Source organism: Alligator mississippiensis, chromosome 8, assembly GCF_030867095.1.
Source record: "Alligator mississippiensis isolate rAllMis1 chromosome 8, rAllMis1, whole genome shotgun sequence".
Taxonomy (NCBI): domain Eukaryota; kingdom Metazoa; phylum Chordata; order Crocodylia; family Alligatoridae; genus Alligator; species Alligator mississippiensis.
This window is the reverse complement of record NC_081831.1, coordinates 30,946,934-30,965,042: the sequence shown is the minus strand read 5'-3', so window position 1 is coordinate 30,965,042 and position 18,109 is coordinate 30,946,934. Positions and strand designations below refer to the sequence as shown.

The 18,109-nt window shown below is 48.1% G+C and overlaps 1 protein-coding gene across 6 annotated transcripts in view; it reads right to left on the bottom strand.

Annotated features, from left to right (window-relative positions):
- MAP2K4 (mitogen-activated protein kinase kinase 4) overlaps positions 1–18,109 on the bottom strand; it is a 213,157-nt gene that overhangs the window by 45,836 nt on the left and 149,212 nt on the right. The window lies entirely within an intron of this gene.

Sequence of the window (18,109 nt, the reverse complement as noted above, 5' to 3'; positions counted from 1 at the left end):
TAAGCAGGGAGCTTTGTTTTCCATTCGCTAAGGAAAAACATGGATTTTCTCTTTTAAAGGAGAAAATCACAGATTTTCCTCTTTAAAGGAGAAAAATGTGGGAAATTATGGGTTCTCCCTTGCAGGCTGGCAGGGGGCTGCAGGGAGCAGGACTCAGGAGGTACCATGTGCATGTGTGTACACGCACATGCATGTGGCAGCTAGGCAGCGATTGAGAGCAGCTCCTGCAGCTCCCTCCAGGTAAGTCTATGGGGGCAGAGGGGAGAGGGCACAGGTGCTGCGTTGGGGAGGGAGGAGGCACAGGCCACAAGGCATTGGGGTGGGGGAGCACAGGAGATGTGACAGTGCAGCACAGGTGATGCAGTGTGGGGGGTGGGGACGGGACAGGGTGACAATGAGATGTGGCAGGGAGGCACAAGACTTCTGTGCCCACAGCAGGGCATGGGGCTGCAACCAGGCCAGACTACATCTGGACAAGCTGCCTCTGCGACCCAGCAGGCAGGACTTGGCGCAGGAGGGAGAGTTGCACTGCCATGGCCACCGAGGTCAGGGTCAGCAGTGGTGGCGCAGAATTATGTCCTCCACGGCTGCTGGGTGGACAGGGGGCACCTCACCTTGGTGACCATGTCAGTGTAGTGCTTCCTCCTTGTGCTGTAACCTGCCCATTGGGCTGCAGAGGTGGCTCCTCTGGAACTGGTCCGCCCTGTGTCCTGCCAGATTGCCTGTGCCCTCCCCATCCCCCACATGTGGCCTGTGCCCCCTCTGCCCCCCCTCCCCCTCCCCCCAGCACATTGCCTGTACCCCCACGTCACCGTAAAATTCAAAACTGCCACTATTAGGACCTGGAGAATGGCTGTTAGGAAATTTAATGCTACAGTATCAGGTGACATTAGATAAAACATGGGTTTCCTGAGGAAAATGAGGCTTTTTTAAAAATTGAGAAAATAATATTATTATATCCATCCTAGATGCCAACAAGCTCATATTAAAAAAGCAGAAATTGAACTGGGAGACTGGAAATGTTAGAGTTGTAGTCACAGAGAAGTAGGGCTAGAAGGGACTCCAGTGCTCATCCAGTCCAACTCCCTGCCTAAGGCAGGATCATCCCTATCTAAACCATCCCATACAACCATAATCAACTCTACATTAGACTACCCTCAGCCCTGATGCAACACAGACCCAGCACCCTAACCTGCCACATGTAAAACAGAGGAACCACAGCAGCCAATGTTCTGCTTCTATAAAATGCTGACAATATATGCTCAAGGGTAGAGGGTCCTGCCTCTTGCAACAAAGGAAGGCAACACCCCCTACAGTCCATACCAATCTGACAATGGGGCTAAATTTCTTACTGACTTCAAATATGACAAACTGAAATCTTTATCTCTTGGGTCCATCTAATAATAAGTGTGAAACAACTGTGGCTAAGTAACACTTTGTAATATTCCACAAACAGATCTATGTGAATTTGGGCAAGACTTTTCCACATGTTCTGCATGTCTGACAAATATGAACAATTTAGTAATCTAAACTGTTGTGAATTCCTTCATCCCTACAGCTTTGAGGTGGCCTTTTAACTGATCAAAGTCTGAGGCTAAGATTTTCAAATCTACCTATAAAAACTCAAAAACCCAGAAGCAGAAACTGTTGGGAATATCTGCAGAATAGAGTTCAGTGTGGGCAAACTTAAGCAGTTTCTCTGTCTATAACTTCTGATGAGCTCAACACTGTGTTGGCTATACTACCACTTAGTTCTTAGGCTCTAGTTTAAAACATTGTGTAAGTGTTTCTACAGACTATAGACATATCTAAAAAAATAAAGTTACTCATCAGTAACTGGAGTTCCTCACAGTGTATTATCCATATACACAATCATCTCTGGGTGTCTTGCACCCCTAAATTTCAGAGTTCTTGCTTTAGCAGTCCCTATAGTGTGTACTCTAGCCCCAATCCCCCCATGATGGCTGGGAAGAATGGGGGAATGAATGGAATGGGAAGAATGGAAGCAGGGTAGAATGAGAATGTGTATATGGTCAATACATCTCAAAGAACTCCTGCTACTGCTAAGTACCTTCATTTACTTCTCCAAACAATGATTACAAATTATTTCCTATAAACATATACACAACCTAGTAGGTTATTCCAAAGTAGTGCCCAAATACTGGAGGTGGGTCTCAGAGTCCCCTAAGGTAGCATTTCCCAAACTGTGGGGCATGCCTCCCTGGGAAAGTGAGAAAGGTTCCTAGGGAAGGTGTGTGTGAATCACAATGACAATCAGTAGCCACTACTTTAGCCACTGTCACAACCCCTTACCTTAGTAGTTACTATTTCTTCCTCTCACCACCACTTCCCATCAACAACAGGAATCAACAGCAATCGGCAGTAGGGGCTGTGGCAGAACGCCACTTCTGTTTCTCCCCAAAAACTCTGCTCTGTGACAATTTGGTTAGGATGGGCCCAGCAGAGGATACACACCTTACCTTATCTCTTTAGGTAACCTGAGCTGGATACATTCTTGAGGGAGGGGGGAAACCTGCTCCCTCTGCCTACGTGAATAGTATCACATACCTAGGTGAGGGGCTTGGGCACCCTGATGGGCTAGAGACTGCCAGTCTGCCTAGCAACCAGTGATGCATTTCAAATTGGTTGGCTGACAGCCAACAGGTGCTGGCCTCCATTGGACCAGGAAAATGAGCTCATAAGGGCTATATAAGTTAAGGACTGCCCAGGAGGAAGGGGCAGCAGCTATGAGGAAAAATCAGAGAGAGAGGAGCTGGACCATCTGAAACTTGCTCTCTCTCTCAAAACTCATGATCAAGGAACTGCCTGCCTCCAGAGGGAATCTCCACCTGCCTCTGGATAACACTTGAGTAACTACCTGAGATCTAACTAGATATATAGCTTGCAGTAACTCAGATGCGTGATCAAAGACTACTCCAGCCACCTTGTTTCCTCTATGGGATTTCTCTGATACTACTCAACTCTGTACCCTATTCCAACCCCACTCCTTGTAAGCAATACAGTTCTCCTTTGTACCTAGTGTGGGAGACTTATTGGGAGTGGGTCTAGATTATGCCTTGGGGTCCCCTTGGTTCGGATGACTAAGGGAGACCACTACTTGTGCTTCCAACTGAGGGAAGAACCCCAAGTTCTTGAAGTGAGTCAAGTACCCTCAAGGGCTACTAGACCTGTGTTTCCCAGGGGGCACAGAGCCAGAATCAAGCCCATCCCTGGGTGGTGGCAGCTCTAAACCCAGGCTAGCGGGTGTGCTCCAGGAAAGGGGTCAGCCAGACGTAAGACACCCCCAGGGAGGCACTCAGAGCCTGGAAGGTGGTCGGGCACAGTGAGGAGGGTGGCTCAACGCAGGAGCACCCTCTACTGGCCCACTACAGGGGCAATCAAAGGCAGCAGCTGAAGTAGGGAGGTGCAAGACTGCCTGACTTTACTACAGTGAGATGTAAACTCCCAAGATTTGGGGAACACTTCTCTAGGGGAATAACTAGTTAGGACTACTCTACAAAGTGCAGAATACTGGAGGTATGAATGGAACTCTGGGTGGCAGCTCTGGAGGCCTGTCTCTGCTTCAAGTAGGTTTTTGCATGAGGGAGACAATGCTTCTAGTGAGTATAATGTGGCTCTGGAATTGTTCAAGGTGAATGACATCTCATTTGTTTTAGAGCAGACAAGCTCCATGTCCTCAGAAGAATGCTCCTCAGTTGCTGATCAGAGTCCTTTAGGGAGACCTGAGCATCAAACCACCGACAACAGTACACTGCCATTGCCAACATCACATGGATAATTAAAAGAGCAAAAGTGTCCTCAGCCACATAAATCAAAGCAGGACAAGGAGGGAAAAAGCAGGACACTATACAATGAAGATAGGGGTGAAGACCAAAGATAACCTTACAACCCAGGTACGGAATACAGACAGTCCTCGGACTTACGACACAAATGGTTCCTGAAAATCATGTCTTAAGTCGAAACACTGTAACTCGGAACCAATTTTCCCATAGGAAGCACTGTTATAAATAGGGGATTGGTTCCTGAACCAAGGCCCAACACCCTGTTTTCACCAAAAATAACCAAGAAGTTTGTACTCAGTCAATTATAGATGTGCAATATAGCTACATTAATGCTATATGTAAATAGCAATCATATTGATTTGGAAGGACTTCTTTGGTGACTTGCTGGACTTTTTGAAGGGCTCTTGGTTGGACTTTTTGAACGGTTCTTGGCTGGAGTCTTCTCAGGATTCTTGGCTGCAGGTTTTTCTGGAGTCTTGAACCTGTTCGCTGGCATGGAGTCGCATCAGATCAAGCGTTGTAAAGTTGAAACTGACGTCATAAAGTTGAAACAGGGTGTCAATTTATAAACGTTGTAAGTGCGAAACGTTGTAACTCAAAACGTTGTAAGTCGAGGACTGCCTGTAAATAGTTTGCCTCAGTCCTCAATAACAATGTAATTGAGGACAATGATAACGTACCAAATGTCAATGAGGATAGTGTTATGAAAATTACTATGTCTGAGTTGTAGATTAATTAAGAACCCAGATACTGAAAAAAACAGCATATGAAATAGCAATCTTTTTGTCTGACTAAATAATAATACATCAATTCAGGGACAGCGCCTCTGACAGGAGAATAGCAAAAGTGACAGGCTTACTAGTTTGACTTCAATATTTTACAAGATCTTGGAACACATATTGAAGGAATAAAATGATCAGGGATATGGAAGTAAACAGAAAATGGGACAAAACACATCGTTTTATCCAGGGAAGACTGTGTCAGACCAATCTTACAACAGGAAAACTGTTTTTTTAGACAAAAGCAATGCAATGGACCTGACCTATCTAGATTTAAGCAAAGCTCTTCTCAGCCAGACTGGTTGACCTGCTCCACTGGGCTTTAAACTAAGTCCGCTGGGGGATGGGGGGACTACCGCCACTGCTGGCCCACTGAGCAACCCTTGCAAAGCCAGCAGGCCGAGGCACTTAAGGGAGCCCACCCCTGCCCTAGCCCTGGTACAATCTGTGGTCAAGACAAGAGCCCCCAAGGGGACACTTGTCTGCCTGTACACAAATGCCAGGCGGTTGGGGAATAAGCAGGAGGAACTCGTCCTCCTGCTTAACACAAATAATTACGATGTCATAGAGATAACGGAGACCTGGTGGGACTCCACCCATGACTGGACCACAGGTATAGATGGCTATACCCTGTACAGGAAAGATCAAGTAGACAAAAGGGGCGGGAGTGTAGCTCTATATGTTAAGGAAAGCTACATGTCCCTGCAAGCTGATATTGGTGACCAGGGTGGATGACTGGAGGCCCTCTGGGTTAAAATCCATGGGGAACATGGCACAGGGGACATAACGGTGGAAGTCTGCTACAGACCTCTCACCCAAATTCAAGAGCTTGACCAGGAGTTTGCCCGGGAATTGGCTGAGGCATGCATACGCCAGGACCATGGTTGTCATGGGAGACTTCAACTACCCAGACATCTCGTGGGAGGATCACTCAGCAAAATCTGAGCGGTCGCAAAGCTTCCTATCATGCATGGATGACCTCTACCTGACTCAAGAAGTCTACGGGCCAACGAGAGGTAAAGCGCTGCTCGACCTGGTACTGGCAACTGGGGATGACCTAATCGGTGACCTAGTGATTGATGGGAAGCTGGGTGACAGTGACCACGAGCTGATCACCTTCACCATTAAGTTCATCACGGGGGCACAGAGGGGAATTGGTGAGGTTTTATTCACCAAGGCGCCCCTGGGGGTTACAAGAAATAATGGCTATAAGCTAGCAGACAGCAGATTTAGACTGGACATTAGGAAGAACTTCTTCACAGTTAGAGTGGCCAGGGTCTGGAACGGGCTCCCAAGGGAGGTGGTGCCCTCCCCTACCCTGGGGGTCTTCAAGAGGAGGTTGGATATGCATCTAGCTGGGGTCATCTAGACCCAGCACTCTTTCCTGCCTATGCAGGGGGTCGGACTCGATGATCTATTGAGGTGCCTTCCGACTCTAACATCTATGAATCTATGTGTCACAACCAAATTAATCAGTGCCCATGTCACTAACAAGTGATGCACACAGCAGTCAATTAAGGGTTAAAGAAATCTCTGTCCAGAAGTTCCTGGGAAAAAAAAAAAATCCAAGCAAGAAACTTAAATTTATGCCCACATCACAACCAAGAAATGAAACTTAGGCGTGATTTATGATTGGTCAGAATAAAACGGGATAGCCCTGTCATAAATCCCTGCAATTGGTCAAGAAGCAAGCTCAGACCCCTCTCACGTATCAGACAGACCTGACCCACTACCTTGTAACCTGATAGCAACCTGAGAGCACAAAGAACTGCTGCTTGCCAGATAATTAAGGATTCCACATAGCAGTCCATCATTGGACACCTCCGTTAGTTACCTCTGTCTATAAATAGTTTAACAACTTCCGCCTAAATTGAAGACCTCTGAACACAAGCATCAGAGTAAATTGGTGACTTGATCAATCATCAATCTCTTCCCGTCAACGCGGCTCCCAGACGTACCCCCAACCCTCCTGCAGGCCCGTGCGGTCGTTTACGGTATCTCGTTTGTCATATTCACGGTCGATTATAATCTAAGCCATGCTCAAATGTAAACAACGCAAGTCTTCTGCCTGCGTCGTACTTCACTATACGGGCGACGTAAGTAAACAATCTCCTGTAACCAACACGTGTCTATGCCTGGTTAATTTCACCCCATCCATCACTACCCGCCTGTTGAGGCAAAAGGTTTATGGCCCGGCTCCGGGAGTCAGCAAGCAGCTGACCGGCCGCTGCTCTGATTCCCGACACTATGAACCATCTGCCGTAAAGCTGGCAAGTCAATCAGCAACACTGAAGTCCTTGACTTCAGGACAGCTGACTTTGACAAGCTCAGGAGGCTTGTCAGTGAGACCCTAAGGGACCACAACTCAAAGGGGAGGGGAGTTCAGGAAGGTTGGTTGCTCCTCAAAGGTGCAATCCTCAATGCACAAACTAATTCTATTCTATCTCAGAGGAAAGGCAGCAAGAGGGCACAGCAGCCCCCCTGGCTCTCCAGGGATCTAGCAGACCTCCTGAGGCTAAAAAGAAAGGCCTACAAAGGATGGAGGATGGGATTCACCTCCAAGGAGGAATATTCTGCACTAGTCCAGTGCTGCAGGGAGCAAACCAGGAAAGCCAAGGCTGCAACTGAACTCCAACTAGCTTCAAGTATCAAGGACAATGAAAAGTCCTTTTTCAGATATGTGGGGAGCCAGAGGAAAAGCAAGGGCAACACTGGACCCCCTGCTAAACCAGATGGGACAACTGACAACTGACATTCATGAAAAATCCAACCTATTAAATAGGTACTTTGCGTCGGTCTTTCACCAGTCCCATGGGACGCCCATGCCCACTATGGGACAGGGAGGTCCAGGTGAGGGAGATCCCCTGCCCTCCATCAATGCTGACCTCATGAAGGAACACCTTGAGAAGCTGGATACCTTCATGTCAGCTGGCCCTGCCAATCTACACCCCAGGGTACTCAAGGAGCTGGCTAGCATCATAGCTCAGCCCCTGGCACAGATCTTTGAGAACTCCTGGCGCTCTGGTGTAGCGCCCGAAGACTGGAAGAAGGCCAATGTGGTGCCTATCTTCAAGAAAGGGAGGAAAGTGGATCCGGCTAACTACAGGCCCATCAGCCTGGCCTCTATCCCAGGGAAGGTCTTAGAAAAGTTTATTAAAGAGGCCATCCTTAATGGACTGGCCAACACCAACATCCTGAGGGATCACCAGCACGGGTTTGTTGTGGGTAGGTCTTGCTTGACCAATCTCATTTCCTTCTACGACCAGGTGACCTATCACCTGGACAAGGGAGAAGAGATTGATGTCATACATCTTGACTTCAAAAAAGCCTTCAATCTGGTATCCCATGATCACCTCTTGGCGAAACTGGCCAGTTGTGGCCTTGGGTCCACCACAATCTGCTGTCTGGGAAATTGGCTCTGTGGTCAGACCCAGAGGGTGGTGGTTGATGGAAGTCAATCATCATGGTGCCCTGTGACCAGTAGGGTCCCCCAAGGCTCTGTCCTTGGACCCATATTGTTGAACGTCTTCATTAATGCTGTGGACATTGGAGTCATAAGCGGACTGGCCAAGTTCGCCGATGACATCAAACTTTGGGGAAAAACATCCACACCTGAAGACAGGAGGGCGATCCAGGCTGACCTGGACAGGCAAATGGGCGGACGAGAACCTGATGGTGTTTAACACTGAAAAATGCAAGGTTCTCCACCTTGGGAGGAAAAACCTGCAGCATACTTACAGGCTTGGCAGTTCTACGCTGGCTAGCACTACAGAAGAAAGAGACTTGGGGGTCATCATTGACCATAAGATGAACATGAGCCTTCAATGCGATGCTGTGGCTACTAAAGCGACCAAAACGCTGGCTTGCATCCATAGATGCTTCTCAAGCAAATCCCAGGACGTCATTCTCCCCTTGTACTCGGCCTTGGTGAGGCCGCAGCTGGAGTACTGCGTCCAGTTTTGGGCCCCACAATTCAAAAAGGATGTGGAAAAGCTTGAGAGAGTCCAGAGAAGAGACACACGCATGATTAGAGGTCAGGAAAACAGACCTTATGACAACAGGCTGAGAGCTATGGGGCTCTTTAGCCTGGAAAAGTGCAGGCTCAGGGGTGATCTGATGGCCACCTATAAGTTTATCAGCCACCTATAAGTTTATCAGTTAAGGGGTGACCACCAGTATCTGGGGGAATGTTTGTTCACCAGAGTGCACCAAGGGATGACGAGGTTGACTGGTTATAAACTACTGCAAGACCATTTCAGGCTGGACATAAGGAAGAATTTCTTTACTGTCCGAGTCCCCAAGGTCTGGAATAGCCTGCCATCGGAGGTGGTTCAAGCACGTACATTGAAAACCTTCAAGAGAAAATTGGATGCTTATCTTGCAGGGATCCTATGACTCCAGCTGACTTCCTGCCCCTCGGGCGGGGGGCTGGACTTGATGATCTTCCGAGGTCCCTTCCAGCCCTAATGTCTATGAAATCTATGAAATTTAGTTGACCAAAATGTTGAGAGGGGAGATGATTATATTTTATTAATGCATTTGTGACATGTATATCAGATAGGGAAGAGCATTTTAATTTTAAAATCAGTAGTGGGACAAGTCTGAATGGCTACAAGCTGGTTAAAATTAACAAACTGTTAAAAGTAACAATTAAGGGAGGTATTTGGTAACTGCTAGCTAGGAGGCAAGAGTGTACCCAGGCCTTAACACCAGATGTTACTTACAGAGATCTTTATGGAGAGAGGATAATGGTGACAGAGTCAAGAACATATACTCTCTGCAACTTTCCTGAAATTTGCCTATCTCTGTCTAAATAACAGCTGTGGTTTGAAATGCACGATGGGAGAAGTCTGCCAAAAGACAGTCTTCACACTGCTGCTAAGACTCTGACTGGAAAGGATAGCTATAAATGGAAGCAATATTTTTTTGCTTCTCTCCTCTTTGATGGACAAATGAAATATTAAATATTATAAAATGTAAGCAGTTTTCCTCTTTCACTTTTCACCTTAGAAGTACAAGGAATATATAGTTTGGTGCCTACTGGGTTTGCTGGAGGATCTTGGGGACAAATATCAAGATGTGTGGGAGCTTTCATATCCTAATGAAAGGTGTGAAGGAACTGAAGCATTTATGAAGAAGCCACCTCTCTAATGTGTTCATTAGGAAATTGGGTCAGGTGGATGCTGAAATTCCATTTAGTTTTTAACAGTCCAGCTGAAAATCCCTCCCTCTCATGTGCTCATAGTTCTATCTCTTCTAGTGCTGTCATTTTCTGTCTCTACACACAACACAGAAATACTGATTCAAGCAACCTTGTTGCATCACTGGTAGAATACCACTGCTGTGGATGAGAGCTATAGCGGAGCATGGTGGGACTAGGTACAGAGGAGGCGTACTCCTGTGTGTGTAGGTTACAGGGGAAGGGATGAGGCTAGGTGAAATTAAGAGGGCTAGTTTTTCCCTCATTGTCACAGTTGATGGGGGAAGGGGGTGCAATGGGACTGAGGATATACATTAGTTGTAAAAGATCCTAAATAATCTGTTCCATTACTGTTGCCTTATGGAACTGTGCGACACTTCAGTAGCTGATTCGATTTGGAGGAGATTTGGCCCAATTCACGGACTGAATCTCCAAATCCAAATCGAATTCAGAGACCAAGTAAAAGCTCTGAATTGATTCAAAGCATCCGAATTGATTCAGAAAACCTTTGGCCGATTCGGAGATTCAGCCATAGGCTAAACAGGCAGCTGACAGCTGTTTCCAGCTGGAAAATCTGTTAGGGTTGGAGGAGCGGGGAGGGAAGCAGTGTGGGGGAGGGAGGGATTGGAGCTGGTTCTGGGACAAGCTGCCCAGCCAGGGTGGGAGGTGCAGGAAGCGGGCACGGCAGCACTGGGAGCAGGGGCTCTGCCCTGCTGCTGCTTGCTAAGCCAGAGTGGGGGGTGGAGGGGAAGCGAGTGTGGCTCACTCCAGGTAGAAGAGGGCAAGTGGCAGCAGGGCAAGTGGCCCCCTCTCCCAGTGCCACTGCGCTTGCATCCTGCATCCCTCCACACCAGCTGGCAAGCGGCGACAGGGCAGAGCCCCTGCTCCCAGTGCTGATGCGGGCACAGCAGTGCTGATAGTGAGGGCTATGCCCTGCTGTCACCCAGACCGAGCCGTGCTTGCATTGCACCTCCCCACCCCCGTGTGCCAAGCGGAAGCAGGGCATAGCTCCCACGGCTCCCCCCACCAGGGCAGAGGCAGACACAGCTGGAGGAGCCATGGGAGAAGCCCCCATTGCTGCCCTGCCTGGCCCCATCCCTCGCCCGTCCCAGCCTCGGGCACTTTAAAAAACCCCCGCACTCACCAGCTCTGGCAGTGCCAATCTGGGGCCTCTGAAGGCTCATGGCAGAGCCCCTCCCCCCCCAAAGCATGGGGCAGTGAAGGGAAGCAGGGTCCACCCCCCCCATGCTTGGCACCCGCACGGCAGCTGCCCCATGGCACAGGTGCAGCACGGCTTGGCAGGGTGCTGCACACTATCTGGGAGCTCGGGCGGCTCCACATGTCAGCCAGAGCCTGGCAGCGCTCAGCCCAAATGGCCCCAGGTCCCAGGCAGTGTGCAGTGCCCTGCTGAGTCATGCTGTACCCGTGTCATGGGGCAGCTGCCGCGGGGGTACCAGGCGGCAGGGGGGGTGATCACCGCTGCCCCATGCTGAATGGGGGAGCTCTTCCATGAGCCCTCAGGGGCCCCAATTGCCACTCCTGCAGCCAGTGAGTATGGGGATTTTTTTTTTTTTAATTGCTGGGATGCTGAGGTCAGGCGGGGCATCCATCAGGAGCAGGGCTAGGTGGGGTGGGGGAGATCGGAGAGCAGGGGCTGTGCAGGCGGGCTTTGTCACCTGGCCCCAGAGCCCCCACAGCCCCTGCTACTGCCGGTGAGTTCGAGGTTTGTTTGTTTGTTTTTTGATTCCTGGACAGCTGGGGCCGGGTGGGGGGACCATCAGGGTGAGGCCAGGAGGAAGGAGTGATCAGAGAGTGGGGGCTCTACCATGAGTGCCCAGAGGCCCCAATCACCACTGCTGCAGCTGGGACTAAGCTGGGACTGGGGCTCAGCAGAGCAGCCATGGGGGGTTTTCTCACAGCTCCCCCAGCCTGGGGAGAGGCGGGCTCAGCTGGAGGAGCCACGGGAGAACCTGCTGCTGCCTGGCTGTGCCTGCCTCTCCCCAGCCCATCCGAATCACCGAATCTCTCCGAATCAGCACTGAATCTTCCAAAGCTGATTCAGCTGAATCGATTCAGGATAGCGATCCGAATCTCTGAATTGAATCACTGTCCTCCAAATCAGCCGAATCCGAATTGAATACTTCCCTATTCACGCAGGCCTATGCCTTACAATAATCTTAAGTACACAGTATAATGGCAATGGTAGCCTTAAGGGTCAAGAGAGCACAACCATAACAATCTGTTTAAAGATGGGGTCTGGGTCCACAACAGCCTGAATGAGTGAGCCACATAAGCTTGTTTCATCTTTAAGCCTGCTGGAGGATGACACAGCCAGCCTCGTGAAATGGCAGAGTGCAGCTGAGTTCAGTTTGGTATTTGTGCAACTGGAAATATGAATCAAAATATCATGCTGATTACTGAAGATTTAGAAGTGGCAGGCACACAAAAATAGCAAGACAGTGCCTTAGCCAGAGACCTGTATACAAATCAGTTGGTAAGTTGCTTAGATAACTTTCTGAATTACAGTCATGCTTAGGATGCTTCTACTGAAATGAAGGCCCTACTGTGCTCAGAGCTTGTAACACCTGAATGATAAAGATGTAAAGGTTCACTTGTCCATAAATTTTAAATAGATGAGACAGACAGAACACAGGAAAAAAAGGCATTGTTCTCCTAATTTTACAGATGAACTACTGAGGCCCAGGAAATTAACTAAATTGACCAAAGTCACACAGGAAGACTTTACAAAACCAGGAAATGAACCTACCTTTATTTTTTTGTCACTTAAAATAAATACCTTAACCAGTAACTACTCTTTTGCCTGGACAGCTTTGTGGTACTGCCCCTTATACTTGTCCACTGACTACCTGTAGTGTTAGATATCTTGCAAGAGGAAAACAATTATTAAGTTGCTTGTCTTCCCCTCCAGGCATACAGGGATGAGTTAGAGTGGTGAATGAACACAGTCAAGCCTCTATCCCTACTGTGTCAATCTAAGCCAGGAACAGTCAGGAACAATCTGCACTAGCAAAAGGGCTACGGCAGACTGCTTTTCTTCTAGAGATGGGGCAGCAGTGACCAGGTGGTGGCAGAAAACAGGGTAGATATGCCTTGTATAACTAAATAAGATATAGAGAGAGCATAAACTTTCATGAACTCAAGCTCACTTCATGAGATACTGTGAAAGGACAAGCATACTACAGCGTATAAAGTAGAGTGAGTAATTTGAATACAAAAGGTAGGAAGCGAGGAGGAAGGGAAGTGGGGAAGGAGAGTAGCAAAAAAGAAAAGAACCCATAGGAATGAAGGGATAACAAAAGCTTATCCCAGTAATAAGATAACGATTTGCAGTCCCTGTTTAAACCATACTTAACACAGTCCAGTCTACGGATGATTTCTTGTTCTGCCACTTTCTGTTCAAACTGTTTTTTAAAATTTTGCTATCTGAGAACAGCAGTCCTGAGGTCAGCAATGGAGTTTTCCAGGGAGGTTAAAGTGTTCTACCACAGGCCTTTGTTTCTTTCTGCAGCTGATGTCAGATCAGTGTTCATTCATTCTTACACAAAGAGATCACCCCATCTGTCTGAAGCAGACAGCAGAGGGGCACTGTAAGCCAGTGATGGCACACACAGCCTGACCATAAGGAACATCTGGGACTTCTAGAACACTGCTTCCCTCCTGCCCCCCACTCACCCAAGTTAGTGGCACTGTGGCAGACAGAGGTGCCTGCTTAGCCACCTGTCTGGTGTGCCAGGCTGCTCTGCCTCCTCACCAGACTGAACCCTGTACCCCTGCATTTTAACTCTCACCAGCTGGCTGAGACCGGCCTCCGAAATCTGGGACTGTCCTGGCTAAACCAGGATGTATGGTCACGCTAGGCATATATGTCACAGATAGAGTTGCAGGTGAATGAATTTAGGATGTTATACTCCTTGTTATCTGGTCCATTGATCATGTGGTCTGTATTGATGTGGAGACACAGCAAGCATTCAGGTCCATTGCAAGGTCTGGTGCCTCAGTGAGGATGGGAGTTGGTCTGTTGCTTGACAGATGCCATTTGAGGTTGGCAGGCAGTCTGTAAACAAGGAAAGGTTTGTCCCTGCTGGTTACCTTGAGATGGTCATCCTTTTCTAGTAGGGACTGGAGGTCATTAATGATGTCTCTAAGGTGTTCAAGCTGTGGGCTGTAGGTGATGACCAAAGGGATTCTGTTGTTCTTGTCCCAGGACTGGTACTGTAGCAAGTTGGAGTAAGGTCTAAGTCTGGTTTTGTTGATTTGAATGGTTATGGTTTTCGGATTATACTGTAACTGTAGGATTCCTTGCTCCAGAGCCTTAAGGTGTTTATCCTGGTTACTGGGATCAAAGGACATAAAACTGTAACATAGTGCTTGGCTGTAGACAATGGATCTAGTTGAGTGCTTGAGATGAAAGTTGGTGGTGTGTAGGGTAGCTCTTGTGGTCAGTTGGTTTCCAATACAATGTGGTGGTGATGTGGACACTGCAAAACTATACTGTAGTGTCTAGGAAATGAATCTGCTGCGTTGAATATTCCAGAGTCAGTTTGATGGCGGAGTGAAAATTGTAAAAGTCCTAGTGATTTTTTTTCGAGAGATTCCATTCCATGTGTCCATATTATGAAGATGTCATCAATGGACCTGGACCTGAGGTATATCAGGGGTATTGAGAGGGCAGGTTAAGAGGAGATGGACTTCAAAGTTTGTCATTCATATGTTGGCATACTGGGGGGCAATGTATGTGCCCATGGCAGTGCCATTCATTTGCAGACATAGAGTCCTCAAATCTGAAACAGTTGTGTGTGAGGACAACACAGGAGAGCATAATGGAAACAGAAGTTCTCTCATTAGGGATAATGTTTTTTATGGTTTATAATCCATCCTCATGGCAGATATTTGTAACAGAGATGTGACATCCATGGTAGCTAATATGGTGAGTGGAAGCTTATCACTGGAGCCCAGTTTCTTTAAAGAAATCTGTGATTTTTTCAAATAGCTGACATTCAGTGACAAATCTGATTCCCACCCTCCCTTTGTGCTGATGGGCCTGTGTGATTACTGTCCAGTCTTGTTTTGCATTGTTGAATTCTATCTATTGTTTTGACAGGAGATCCCATCTCCAGTTTTCTCCTAACCTGAATATAGCGTCAGAGCTCCATACATGCTGGACTACCTTCTCAGTGTTTTTTTGTGCACATTACAGGCTGGATGACAGGTACAAAACCTTCTTGCTGTCTCACTCTGCTCAGATCTAAAGACAGCAGTACATTCCTCAAAGACAAAGAGTCCATCAAAACTGCTGGAAGGAGCACTACCAAAGGCTCCTGAACTGAGAATCAACAATAACTGATGAAACCAATGAATCCATCCCACAGTATCCAATAAGATAAGCACTTACCAGACCACCAACCTTGGAAGATGTCCACCGGGGAATAAGACAGATGAAGAACAACAAAGCATTTGGCCCTGACAGCATACCAGCTGAGGTCTTCAAAGTTGGTGGGGGAACTATGGTCAACAAGTGCCAACACTATTTCTTAAAATCTGGAACACTGAGGAAATTCCCAATGACCTAAGGAATGCTAATACTGTCACCATTTTTAAAAAAGGAGGTAAATCTGACTCTGGAAACTATCGAGGTGTTGCACAGGTCCTCTCCATTGCTGGGAAGATCCTCAATCAGATTCTGTGGAAATGAATGTTCCCTCTTGCCATAGAAATCCTTCCTGAGTCTCAATGTGGCTTCAGACCATCCAGATGTGCCATGGACACGATCTTTGTGGTCTGGCAGATCCAGGAAAAATGCTAAGAACAACACCACGGACTGTGTATGGCCTTTATTGATTTGACCAAAGCTTTTGACTCTGTTAACTGTGAGGCTCTATGGAAGATCTTATCGAAGTTTGGCTTCCCTGGGAAATTTATCACCATGCTAAGACCCCTTCATGACCAGATGACTGTCTCCATCCTATGCAGTGCCTTCGCTATAGAGCCCTTTTGCCATTTGAACTGGTGTCAAGCAGGGCTATGTGATTGCACCTATTCTACTTCCCATCTTTCCTGTGGTCATCAAGATGCTTATCCCTGACCATCTGCCACATGGCATCGAGTACAGGAGGGCTGGGAACCTTTTCAACCTTTCCTGCTTCCATGCCAAAAGCAAAGTTACATCAGGCTCAATTGTGGAAATTCAGTACGCTGATGATTCTGCTGTCATTATACATTCTGTGAAAGACCTGTAAATGGCCCTTAATTGCTTCTCTCAAGCATACCAGTGCTCAGGACTGACTTTTAACATTGAAAAAACAAAGATGCTTCACCAGCCTGCTCTGGACCAATCAACTCCCCCTAGCAGAGATCCTCATTGATGGACAGGAGCTAAAGAATGTTAAACACTTTGCATACCTTGACAAAGAAGGTCAACATTGATGAGGAGATTCAGTATAGGGCTCAATGTGCCAGCTTTGCCTTTGGAAGACTGTATCATTGTGGGTTCAACTATCACAACATCAGGACTTGAACAAGGCTCCTATTATATAAGGCTGTGGTAACCCCAACTTTTATCTATGGGTATGAAGCTTGGGTGACCTATAGGGACCACCTGAAAAGCCTGGAACACCTTCACCAGTGCTACCTCCAGAAGATCCTTGGCATAAAATGGGAGGATCATTGCACAAATGCAGAGGTTTCACTGATGCTACACTACCATCATGGAAGCATTGATTATTTAACATCAGCTGTGGTGGACAAGGCATTGTGTGTGCATGCCTGATGTACATTTATCAAAACAATTGCTACAGTCCCAACTCAACCAAAGACAAAGGACACGCGGGGACCAAAGAAAACGCTTCAAGGACATCCACAAGGTGAACAGTAAGACATGTAGCACTGATACCATAAATTGGGAAAAACTATCCTGGGACAGGGCTACACGGCCTTTTGGGAGAAAGTATATCTTAATTTGAGGAAAACAGTCTCACCCTAGAGGCAGAAAAACAAAAGAAAGTAGGGCTGCGCTGATAGAGATTTGGGAGGCCAGCACCGATAGCCAAATTTAAGGAGGCATGTCAGCTGATATCGATCCGATTTCCAATACAGCTGAGTGCAGCTGGTAAGTTTGTTGCGGTGGAAGGGGAGGGAGGAGGGAAGGGGCATGGTGGGGCAGGTCAAGGCCCCTGAAGTGGGGGAGGGAGTGGGGCAGGTGGGCAGGGTGGTGTGGGGTGGAGCTGTGGATTGCCCAGGGGGTGTGGGGAGTGGCTCCCTCCGCTGCGCACACCTCGGGAGACCACGGGGTGGGGTACCCCTGGATTTGTGCAGAGCGGGGCAGGCTGCAGCTGTAAGCTCTTCCCAGCAGGGGCTGGGCTGTGCTTGGGGCAGGCAGCAACGGCACTGGGAGGGGGACTATGGGAAGGGGGCTGTAGCCACCCCAAATTTCGCTGTAGCCCCCCATAGGCCCCGCTCCCTGCATTGCCACCACCCACCTCTCAGTCCCAGCCCTCCCCCACCATGCCAGGAAGAGCCAAGTTCAGCCCCTGGCCCCAGCCCACAGCTGCAGCCAACCCTGTCCGTGCCCCTGAGCAGATCCGGGGGCACCCCCCACATCCACCATGTCCTCTTAGGGTGCATGTAGTAGTGAGAGCTGCCCCCTCTCCCTGTGCCCCCTGGATAAGCCATGGCTCCATTCCATGCCTGCCCTACCCCAGCTGGTCAGCATCTGCCTCAGCCCCTGCCCCACTCCCTCTCTCACTGAAGGGGGAAATGATCTGTCCCCCCATTCCCTTTCCCTCCCCTTCCATCAAAACTGACTTATCAGCTGCACACAGCTCTCCATGCTGTTGGGCTGTGCTTCTCGCTGCCTACGTGCTGTGCTGCGGCTGCGTGCATGCATGTGCATTTATCAGCCAAATGATCGGCCACATCGGGGTGCTTTTCGATACAATCAATTTTCTTTATATCGGTGCCAATCCAGTATCAGACCAATGTATCAGTGCACCTCTAGCAGAAACAGAAGGAAATAAAACAAGACTGAGAAATCCATGGTCCAGTCCTCCCTTTAACCACCACATGTGGTGTCTGCCAGAGTCTTTAACTCTTGGATCAGCCTTCTTAGCCATCTATGGAATCATCTACAACCCTTTACTTGACCCGTGAGTAATCATCCTCAACCATGAGGAAGCGCCACCACCTCTGTTGCTGCTGCTGCCAGTCTGGGTTGCCCTAGCACTTGGTGATATATGAAGATGTTACAAAGAAACCCTTTTACATTTTTTGTCCTTGTCTACACTGGGAAATTATGTTTTATTTAAACATGT